Source organism: Amblyomma maculatum, chromosome 4 (assembly GCF_055883805.1).
Source record: "Amblyomma maculatum isolate TAMU_Amacu chromosome 4, ASM5588380v1, whole genome shotgun sequence".
NCBI lineage: Eukaryota > Metazoa > Arthropoda > Arachnida > Ixodida > Ixodidae > Amblyomma > Amblyomma maculatum.
In genome coordinates this window covers 111,493,877-111,504,916 of record NC_139347.1, presented here as the reverse complement: position 1 = coordinate 111,504,916, position 11,040 = coordinate 111,493,877, and the positions used below count along the sequence as shown (strand labels likewise).

At 47.6% G+C, this 11,040-nt stretch overlaps 1 pseudogene; it reads left to right on the top strand.

The window, feature by feature from the left end:
* The first annotated feature begins 1,025 nt into the window (after positions 1–1,025).
* Positions 1,026–2,411, top strand: LOC146191950 (uncharacterized; annotated as a pseudogene).
* The last annotated feature ends 8,629 nt before the right edge of the window (positions 2,412–11,040 follow it).

Sequence of the window (11,040 nt, the reverse complement as noted above, 5' to 3'; positions counted from 1 at the left end):
TGGAAACTCGACGTATTTACAGTAAATTTACAAAGGCCTCAACGGGCGTAGCAGCGAGCAGCAACACGGAACCAGTCCCATTTCGTCGTCGTCGCCTTGTCTTCTTCTTCTTCTTCTTCTTCCTTGATATTTGGCACATACCCACGAAGGGGGATTGGCCAGGGTTCAGTGTGGACTGCCAAATGTCCTACACAAACTGAATTAGTCTATTAAGTGAGATGAAGCTAAAGGCTTGAGTAGTATAATATGTGATTTAATTTTATTTATATCATTTTTGCGGCGTAGAGGTAGTTTTAATAATTTTAACGAAAGTTCTGCACAAATCCGGAATAGTTTCATTGGAATAAACGTCATCAGTGCAGTGATAAATGGACAATTTGTGAGAAAAAACTAACACTAAAAACAACGCGCGTAACGTTTCTATGCTACGCTTTTCGGATCAGTAGTCGGGCGCACTAACAACTCAGCCTCCCACGTTGGTCGATCTTAGCCGGAGCGGCGTTTCATAGACGGAGGCGAAACGCGACGTGGGCATGTACTGTGCGATGTTGGTGCACATTAGAGAACCATGGTGCTCGAATGGCCTGAGCTCTCCACTACATCATACTCGATAGTCGTTTCGGAGCGCTAAATTTCATAAACCAAGTAAAGCTTTGCAAAGAGGCCGCGAGGAACGACATAGTATTCATCTCTGCTGTTTGCAATAGATGCGCATTTGGGTTATTATGCTTACCGTCTGCTGCAGCGGGGAATAGAGAACAGTGTATTGCGTTACGATAAGACGTGGGCCAGCCTAAGCTGCGTCACTTGTGCCACTCGGCACAAGGCGCGCCTCTTATTATTGCCCTCGCCAATCGGGCTGGCCGAGGCCTATAGACAGAGCACGGAATAAAGGCTGGTCATTCGCCTTCCTGATGTCTGCCTGTCACTTCACCGTTCAGGGAACCTTACATGGTGCCAGAAGTGGACCGCCTTCCTCGATAGCGCCCTGAACAGACAGAAGACTTTGACGCCAGGCTGCAAGAATGGAGCTTCTGAAACCCCCAGACCCATGTCGCATCACAGGTGACGTTTCCAAGTATTGGCAGCTCTTTAGACAGAAGCTGGAACTATACTTTACCATAGTGAAGCCACATGACAGTCCGTTGAGCGATTCAGCAAAGACGGCGATGCTGTTGACTTTAGCCGGTGACGACGCTATCGAGGTCTTTAATAATTTTACATTCAACGATGGCGAAAGCAAAGAGGACTATAAGACCATCGTAAATAAGTTTGACAGCTACTGGGGCGCACAAACAATTGAGGTGTACGAACGATACTTGTTCCGGACAAGATTACAGGATGCAGGAGAAACCTTTGAGCAGTTTTCACGGGACGTGAAAAAACGGGCACTACACTGCAATTTTGAAGGGTTAACTGATTCCATGATCTGCGACCAGATAGTAATCGGAATCAATAATGAGACCCTCAGGGCAAAACTTCTTTAGGACAATCAGCTGACGTTGCCCAAAGCGGAACAAATCTGCAAAGCATTCGAAGCAGCAGCTCTTCAGAACGAATCATGGGGACAGAAAGAAAAACAGGTCGATCCTGTGAAGGAGACTCAAAGAGGAACAAGGCGGCAAAACAAAGTAAGGTGCTCGAAGTGTGGCAGAGAACACAAGCCACTCAACAGTCCTGCTTATGGGAAGACATGCAGAAAATGCCAGGGAAAGAATCACTTCGCCGTACGCTGCCGAAAACCAGCCCAAGTAAGTGAATTGAGCGATGACAATGATGAAGACTTCGACATCTTAGACGTCTGCTTGGACAGCGTGGCAAGTCGATGGGACTGGATGGTTAAGGCAAATGTTGGTAATGCAGCCGTTTTGTTGAAAGTTTACAAGGGATCGCAAGCGAACCTGTGCCTTACTCTGTCTACAAGAGCATCAAGCCTACGCCATCGCTCAAGCACAGCAGTTCCACCCTGAGATCCTACAGTGAATGCACAATCAAGCACTTGGGCGTTATCAACCAACGCGTGGCTATCGGCAAACAAAATCGCAGCTTGAAATTTTTCGTGGTCAAGAAAGAATGTCGGGCGCTTCTTGGTCTTCTGGCAGCGGAACGGCTCGGGTTGATTTCCCGAAAAGTGGGTTCGGTGATAAAAGAACACCTCCGAAAAACTGCTTGAACAGTATAGCGACATTTTTCAAGGCACCGGGTGCGTCCAACGCCAATGCAAGATGGTGCTCCGTGAAGGTTCCGTCCGAACCGTTCAAGCCGCTCGGCGTGTACCCTTGGCACTGCGGGAGACCCTGCGCCACGAGCTGCAACGAATGGAAGAGGCTGGCATCATAACAAAGGACAATGAGCCAACGGACTGGGTGAGCCCTTTAGTCATTGTTGAAAAGAAATACTGAAAGCTAAGGCTATGCATGGATCCGAGAAAGATTAATGCGTGCATAAAGAGAGAGCATTACGAGATGCCGTGGAGGGAAGACATAGAAGCAGAGTTGGCCGGCGCGAAAATTTTCAGCCGTCTAGACGCAAAAGCTGGCTTCTATCAAATCCCTCTTGACCATAAGACTTCGCTCATTTTTACTTTCGCAACACCATTTGGGAGGTACCGTTTCTTAAGGCTACCATTTGGCATCTCTTCCGCGTCTGAAGTCTTTCAGAAGATATTGAGCGAAATCTTCGAGTCTCTGCCCGATGTGCACGTTTACGTGGATGACATTTTGGTATGGGGAACATCAAGGAAGGAGCACGACCAACGCTTAAATTCTGTATTTGAATCATCGAGGCGGGCCAGCCTCGCACTAAATGCAGAGAAGTGCAAGGTTGGAGTCGAGGAAATCGAATTTTTAGACGACATAATTTCGAGAAAAGGTACAACGCCTAACCAAGCACTCGTCAAATCCATAACTGAAATAACTGTTCCATCAGATAAGAAGGGAGTGCAACTTCTACTCAGCGTGGCAAATTATTTTTCGGAATATATTCTTTCTCTGGCACTAAGACGCCGCAGGTGCGCAGTTTTATTAAGCGTGACACAGTTTTTGAATGGACTCCCAACCACGCGCAAGAATGGCAAGAAATCTGCAAATGCCTGAGCGAAGAGCCACTGCTTGCAATCTTCGACCCTAGCAAAGAAACAAAAAGTGGCGTCAGACGCGTCACTGAATGATTTGGGCTCGGCCCTACGGCAGCTTCATGGCGATAACTGGCGGCCTGTGGCGTACGCGTCACGAACGCTCACTTCAGTTGAGCAACGTTACTCGCAAATCGAAAAAGAAGCCTTGGCAGTGGCGTTCGGCTGTCGGAAATTTCACTACTTCATCTATGGTCGACATATTATTTTAGAGACCGACCACCAACCCCTGCTTGCAATCGCTGAAAAATTAATTGGGTACATGCCACCAAGGCTTCAAAGGTTCTTTCTGCGATTTCTGAAGTACGATTTCACTATGCAATATGTTCCAGGAAAACGAATGCTTCTACCCGACATGCTGTCACGAGCCGTAGCAGCCACTACAGAAGATGACGCAGCAGGTGAAGGTGACATCGAAATCCATGCTGTGAGTACGGTGAATGCTTTCGTGAGCGACGCCACGCTAAAGCGGCTTGTGGACGCCACTAATAATTACCCGTACCTTTGTGCAGTAAAAGAAAGTATTTATGCTTGAACACGCATACAAGGAAAGCTGAAACCTTTCGCCAGCGAACTTTCTGTAGTGAAAGGTATCGTGCTTAAAGGCAGCAAAGTGATAGTGCCAGCGACCATGCGGAGTGAGATGTTGGAACGCATTCATGAAGGCCACATGGGCATAAATAAATGTAAAGCGAGGGCACGAAGATTTATGTTCTGGCCTGGCTTGAGTGCACAAATCACTGCTATGACTCAAAAATGCGCGGTGTGGAGACGTCACGCGTACAGCCAACGTGCGGAACCACTGCTTATGAGGCCGGTACCAGACTATCCGTGGTATAGGGTTGGCGTCGACATATTCCAGTACGGGGGAAAATCTTATCTGTCTGTGTACGATGCTCTCTGAAATTTTCTGGAAGTCGAAGAGCTCAACGACACGTCGTCGGCGTCAGTCATAAAAAAACTGGGGGCAATATTTGCAAGATATGGAATCCCGGTGGAAGTGTGCTCTGACAATGGGTCCCAGTTCGCCAGTCGAGACTTCCGCCTTTTCGCAAGCAAGTACAACTTCCGTCATGTGACATCTAGTTCGTACTTTCCCTATTCCAACGGCTTAGCAGAGAAGGGAGTACAGATAATCAAACGGATTTTGAAGAAAACGAAGGAAGCGGGAGATAATTTTTCTCTTGGCCTCCTTAGTTACAGGTCGCCTCCTCTGGAAGATGGACGGTCTCCGGGAGAGCTGTTACAAGGAAGACGCCTGAGGTCAACTTCGCCAGACTTCAAAGACCAAACCAAGACGGTAGTACAGAAGCATGTTCAGACTGATCATTCACCAGGCCCACTTCCACCCTTTGAAAAGGGCCAAACTGTCAGATTCAAAAAGAAAATATGGTCGCACAAAGCGAAAGTCATCGCCACAACGCACCCAAGGTCGTACAAGATCTTAACCGAAAGAAACAAGGTCCTTAGGCGGAACCGGCAACATTTGCTTTCCATAAGCGAGCCTTTCAATCCGGAGGTGCTTGACTACGATCTCGTGGAAGAAGCTGATCACCGGACCACACCGCCTGCAACAGTTCCTGAAACTTAGAGCACCACTCTTCCGTCTATAACACAAGCGCACACTCCTCCCCCGAGACGATCCAGTAGGCAGAGACGACCTCCCCAGCGCCTTCAGTACGACAGTAACTTTAATCAAGTCACCTGAAGTAATGAGTTTGTTTTTGTTTTTTTTCGAGAGAAAAAAAGATGTATAGCGTTACGATAAGACGTGGGCCAGCGTAAGCTGCGTCACTCGTGCCACTCTGCACAAGGCGCGCCTCTTATCATTGCCCTCGCCAATCGGGCTGGCCGGGGCCTATGTAACAGAGCACGGAATAAAGGCTGGTAATTCGCCTTCCTGATGTCTGCCTGTCATTTCACCATTCACGGAACCTTACAAACACCACTTCACCACCATAGTCCTCTGTTATTAAATTCTAAAGGAGTTACCGCCAAAGTTGGTTTATAGGGGCATGAACATCTGAGCAGAGTACTAGCTGAGATTACATGCGAAATTATCTTGTGCGTCCGAAAGCACAAAAATTCGGGCGCTTTCTTTCCGGAATATCAGAGTTAGTGACTTCTTTTTGTTGCATAAAAAAGGTAGAAGGCGTGCCTTTTATATTACGTTGCGAAATGCAAGATTAAAGGCGGGGACACATGTCCGAAAAGCGAGTGCGATCTGCTCCGGCGCGCCGCGTCCGGACGAGTCCGATCCGGCAAACCGGCGCTCGCCGCCCGCGTCCAACCGGGCAGATGTCTGCGGCAGTCCGCATGCGAAGCGTGGCGAAGCGATGCTCCGGCGGGTGGCTGCAGCCAATACGAGCGCGAACAGCGGCGACGTCACGGTGACGTAGGGGGGGCTGTGCGGTGGAGCAACTCTCGGCTCCACCGTCGAGGTACTACCGAGCAGACGACGCGGACGCGCCGGCATCTGGAAAACCCCTCAGTATTGTTTCTTCGTGTGCATAAAAAGTCACTAAATACAGGACTGTCAGCTACAAGTAAATTGTGAAGATCGCCAGCCAATACTGAAGAGCTGCTACGAGTGATAATTGCGACACAAGCGAGTTTGTTCGCCCAATAACTGCTGCTGCCCGGTCGATCGCCAAACGTCTGCTCGCTCCGCTGCCGAATGCGCCGCTCAAATCGAGCTTATGTTCATTCTATTATAAGATGGCCTTCTCAGTACCCTGGTGATGAAATTCGAACCTTTATTACAGCGTTGGCCCGTTCCGAAGCGCGGTCCGCTGCCTCTTCGGTACGACACCGGCTAGGCCTAGCGACGACTAGGGCAAGCATGAATCGGTGAAGTTCGTCGCCCAGCGCGTCCGCGAGTGGCACCGTTGCCGAAAGCTTCGTACGTGTGCAGGCTTGCTGTTGTTGCACGAGTACAGCAGACAATCCTTCTGATAACATCGCTGTTTTGTCATTTCTTGTACGAGCGTGAATTCATGTGAAGTTTATCAAGCCAAGCAGCCTTCCGTCTCCGCTGCGCAGTGGCACGGCTGTGGGCGGAGCTTGAGGGAGCTCGCTCGCCGGACGCGCGGGGCTCCATGTGTCCCGTCTGGCACTACGACGGCAGTTCGCATGCGGCGTTCGCTGCGGCACGCCGGTCAAGCTTTCGCACATGTGTCTCCTGCTTAATGCCTCAGAAGACGCTCTACTAGCCGCAGTATACTCGAGTTGAATTCTATGTATGGGTACTGATGCGTTTTGAGAAAAAGAGAGCCAAAACGATTTCATGTTTTGAAATAAAAGAATTCGTTAAATAATCATAAGTTTTTGTGCTACGAAGCATGAGCCGAACGTTTCAGCTGGTCCTGATTTTTGCCTTTTACTCAACATTTGTTAACATCCCCCTACTAAGATGTAATATTTAGAAGCACTGCCGGGTGTTATCAAGGCGACATGTGTGTATGGCTTGAGCATTTCGCCACCAAACGAGAGCTTAAACCCCACAAGGGAAGCATCGCATCTGTCTATTAGTGACACAGCTAGGTGAGTAACGGTTCGATTAAACGTTCTTGAAAAAGAAAAGACTACTGTGATTGAAACTCCTTTTGGCGCGATTTTAATTTTAAATTAATCACTAAAACATATTTGATCTGGCGTAAATACTAGAGAGGCACCTCTAAGTAGCTCCTTTTTCACCGCATTTTCAGTCATCGAGTATGGTTTTTTAAATTAAGAAGCAAGTTCCCAGCGCTCTAAAGCACTACTGGCCCCTCCACAAGCAGTATGCCTGACTACGCATTAAGGGAAAAGAAAGCGAGAAAAGGCGGCGCTCATCATAAATCACAATGGCAACAATTGAGAAGTCAAGTGCATCGAGCAGTACCGGAAGCTATCGGCGACAGGAACCCGTCTTCACACCCTGCACCCGGGCTCCCGCTGATCTCCTTCTGTTCGTCGCATGCATCTCTCTAATGTACCCGCCACAGCTGCCGATTCAAAGTTGTCTTGAAGCATTGCACTCGACGTTTCTACAGAACAGCACACACGAGAAACCGTCTCCTACGCTGCTCTTACTTTGAAGCCACACAAAACGGCGCGGTAATCGGCAGATGCTTCTTAGCGATGGTGAATGGGCTAATCTTGAATTAACATAGCAGGTAGTTATTCTATGGTGTCTCTGTTCTGTCAAAGCATTCTTTTCTCAAAGGCCTGATTCGCGAGGAGACTCTGTGTTACCTCTTTCTTTCTGGACACAAGCTATACGCTCTAAAAAAGCGAAATTCTACGCTAAGTATTCCGAAGACGCTATCGCAAAACGAAAGTCATCAGCAGTCAATTAAGGAACTATATCGCGTTTTGTCGTTCAAAACAACTTGTGTACCCCGCAGTATGCGTCATCGCTATTTGTGCCAGACCACATTAGGAGCATATAAAAAACTTGGTGGCACGAAATTTTAACAAAAGAAGGCCGGAAGTGTGCTGGGAAATCGAAATGACGAGCGCTTAAAAGGTACTCTCTTAGATGGAAACTAGGAAAAAAAGAATGGAGTAATCTGGAATTAGCAACGTTGGTCTGCAATCGCTTGATCCGCTCAGAGAGAATGCGAGTAACGTTCCAGGCCAGTTTTTATCTCACCGGCTAAAACGTCGATGTCTTTTATTTGCTTATACTATTTTACTTTCCAATCTTCGAACGATTCAGATACGATCAGAAGAACCATCGAATTTGTTTCGCAGGTACATTGGCAAAAAGAGTGCTACTCTGAGGCAAAGGCGCCGGGTCTGGTCGTTCATCGATAAGGCGCAGCGGTGTTTTCTACGCCACCCAGAGATTTCCCTATTTCATGGGCCGAGTCTCCGCGTCAAACTGGATGGCATCAGCGCCGCTCCACTGAGCCAAAATCTCTTCTGCCCGCTACCTTTTCATTGGTTCATGTTTACATTGTCTATGTTCTTCTTCAATTCATGTTTTTCGATGGCGTTTCTATGCTTTCGTTCAGCGCTGCCGTTTAGCGCGCCGCTGCCCCTTTTCTAAACGCCGGCATCTAGCTGCCAACGCAAGAAAACGTTCAGGCCTATTACAAAAGGCCGCAAATGGATTGTTGAACCTTTGCTGCCACTCTCATTTTCGGTTCTACGTGTACATTATTACTTAGCGCCCGCTGTGCAGTTAGCTGCGTGGCTTCACTCAAGCGAGATTATTACGCAGGCATTTGGACCATTGCGAAACGTTGCATCTCATCCCAACGCCTTCTAGGATAATACCCTGAGGTCCCGTGCCTTGTTTAAATAAAGCTGAAACAGCAGCCCAAACGGCTGCCAGTGGGAAACAAAAGCGAAATGAGACATGCAACTGTTCGATGGAGAGAAAACGGGATATCGGACAGTGCGATTGATTTCTGTTATTCCTTCTTTCTACACTCTTTAGTCAAGCTGGATTGTGAACGATGCAAGCAAAAGACGAATTCCAAGATAGAAGTGAGAACTTTGGGTAGCGATATCCGCAGAAGCCCAAAAGTCTTTTTTTTGTGACATGGAGAACTGTAGTTGATAATAGAGAACCGTAGGCGGTACTTTGTGAACGGTCTTTGGCTTCCGATCTTTGTGGTAGCTTTTTTCCCTCTTCATGCTCAAGTGAACTCATCTTGTACTGTGTAATCGTTTCCAAAGTTGTTCCTTTTTGGTACAAGAAAATGTTTCAGGCCACCTGTTGCACAGCAAGCGGCTCGGCAACACAACGAATGCTAAGAAGATATCTCCGACACTGTGCAAGCCATGATCACTTTATGCTGTATTTTGTTGGCGCTACAGCGCACGTTCAGTTGTGATCCAGCGAGCGAACAGTTGATGCTATAAGACAATCTCCCGGATGGCCAATTGGGCTATGTGTAGTCTTCTTCTGAAAAGATAAACCTCTCTAGTTGCACTGATGTATGCGAGTAAAATCCTACGACTGTAAAGATCAGAACAAAAATTTGTGGTTTAATTACATTTTCACCCGAGATCTTCGCGCGAGCTTCAAAGTATAAGAAAGCTTAAGTGTAAGCTTTAAGATGCACAACAAACCAAACCTGGGCGTCGTTTTATTTTATATGTCTACCTAAATTTACGCGACCTATCTAACCGGTATGAAAATGTAGTGATACGCGAATCTGTAATCTATTTACGTGTAGCGTCTCTCTTGAAAGCAAAACAAAGCTAAACAACAATAATGTTGACAGCGTCTGCTGGTTTCCAGCGTGACAGTAGTTTTGTCTTTTCGTGTCGAATTTCTCGTGATGACCGTAATCCTTGCCCAGATTTGCAAATAAGGCTCCAAGAAATAAAGTCGCACAGATCGTAAGGGCGAATCACCAAAAGCAGTGATGCAACCTATACGCGCTATAGCTATGAACTGCTCTCTCGATGGCAAAAACAGAATCTCAACCAGTAAAGCAATCACTGCACTAACGGCATGTCTGAGAAGTGTAAGGACCGTAAACGACAATGTTCGAGTGGCTCAGAATTGGTAGCCCGGTCCAATCGAATCATCGAAACGAGGAAAACAAGCCGTGCAAAAGCACTGCAGCCGCACACGTAGATGCTCTCCTAGTTTTCTCCCTGTCAGCAGAAGTGAGCTGGTAATGGCTGCATGAGCGGGAGACGCACATCTACTTACCGCGGGAAACAGATCCTCTTGGAAGCCCAAGCGGGCAGCAGCTCACAACAGAAAAAAGCGACAGGTGGCCACCTCGGCAATGATCTAGCCGGTAGAGCAACTTTCGTTAAAATAGCATTGATCGAGTCCCCACTTCGGCTTTTTCTTTCGGATTGGTTCGTTAATTAGGAACGATACCAAACTTCTCTGAGAGTGCAGCTTGTTTTGCCCGCTCACTTTTCGGGTGCCGACCTACCCGTCGTAAGAAGATGTGATCAATAACGCAGCTTATATGAGACAAGAGGAAAACAAGACGCCTAAGTCTCTTGTCACCGAAGCACGTGCGTTCAACGATGCCCCCTTGTCATCAGCGCGGAAGTCCGTGGTCGCTCTCCCTCCCCGATTATTGAGTTTCGGCACCGTGGTTACTGCTGCCAGCGCCATTAGCGCCTCATTTGTTTTCGTCCCCAATTACGCCACTTGCGCCGATACATCGGTTTTCCGTCTCAGAGTCCTCTCCTCCTTTCCACTCATTCTCTCTCTATCTCACTTTCTGCAAACCGCACTTTAATTCCGTGTTAAGCCTCGTTAAAGACGACGCACCGATTTTTGTGGGGAGACCCTCCCCTCTCGACGAGCTAACCGCCTTTACAACGCTTTTATCAGTTGGTGTCTGTTGCCATAGCCTTTCTTTGTCAAACGCGTGCTCACTGAAACCTGGCCTCAACAAGATACGGTCCAAATGCGTTGTTTAACCCTCAACGTACTTGGCTGGCTGACTTCGCGTAGTGCTCCCAGTCGGCCATAATGCCCCTTAGTGTAATGGGATTGACTTGGCGGCAGGTAAAAATCGGGAGTGGATGCAGCCGAGGTTTTGCCCAACACTTACACGAAGTTCGCTATGTATCTCCTGTACTGCATTTCAAACAAGCTGCACTGAGCCTCAATCTAAAGCATTCCCTAAAGGCACAATTGTGGCTACCGTCTAAGAAACTATACATCTTCTGAACCTGACAGTTCTGAAGACTCGAAGGCCAAATAACCGAACTGACTTAAAAGCCAATGTTACCATAGGGAATGTTATAATAGGCCTTGAATATCTAAAAGCGTGTTCGTCATCACTACATTTGACGCTGATTATAATAGGTTCAACTCGGCCTTTTTCTTGACGCTCGGGGAAAATTCAATTGTACTGTTTGCAGCTGGTTATCAACAAACGTCAATTATTAGAGTTAAATGGAATGCAGGATTTCCATCGGAACGTACAGAA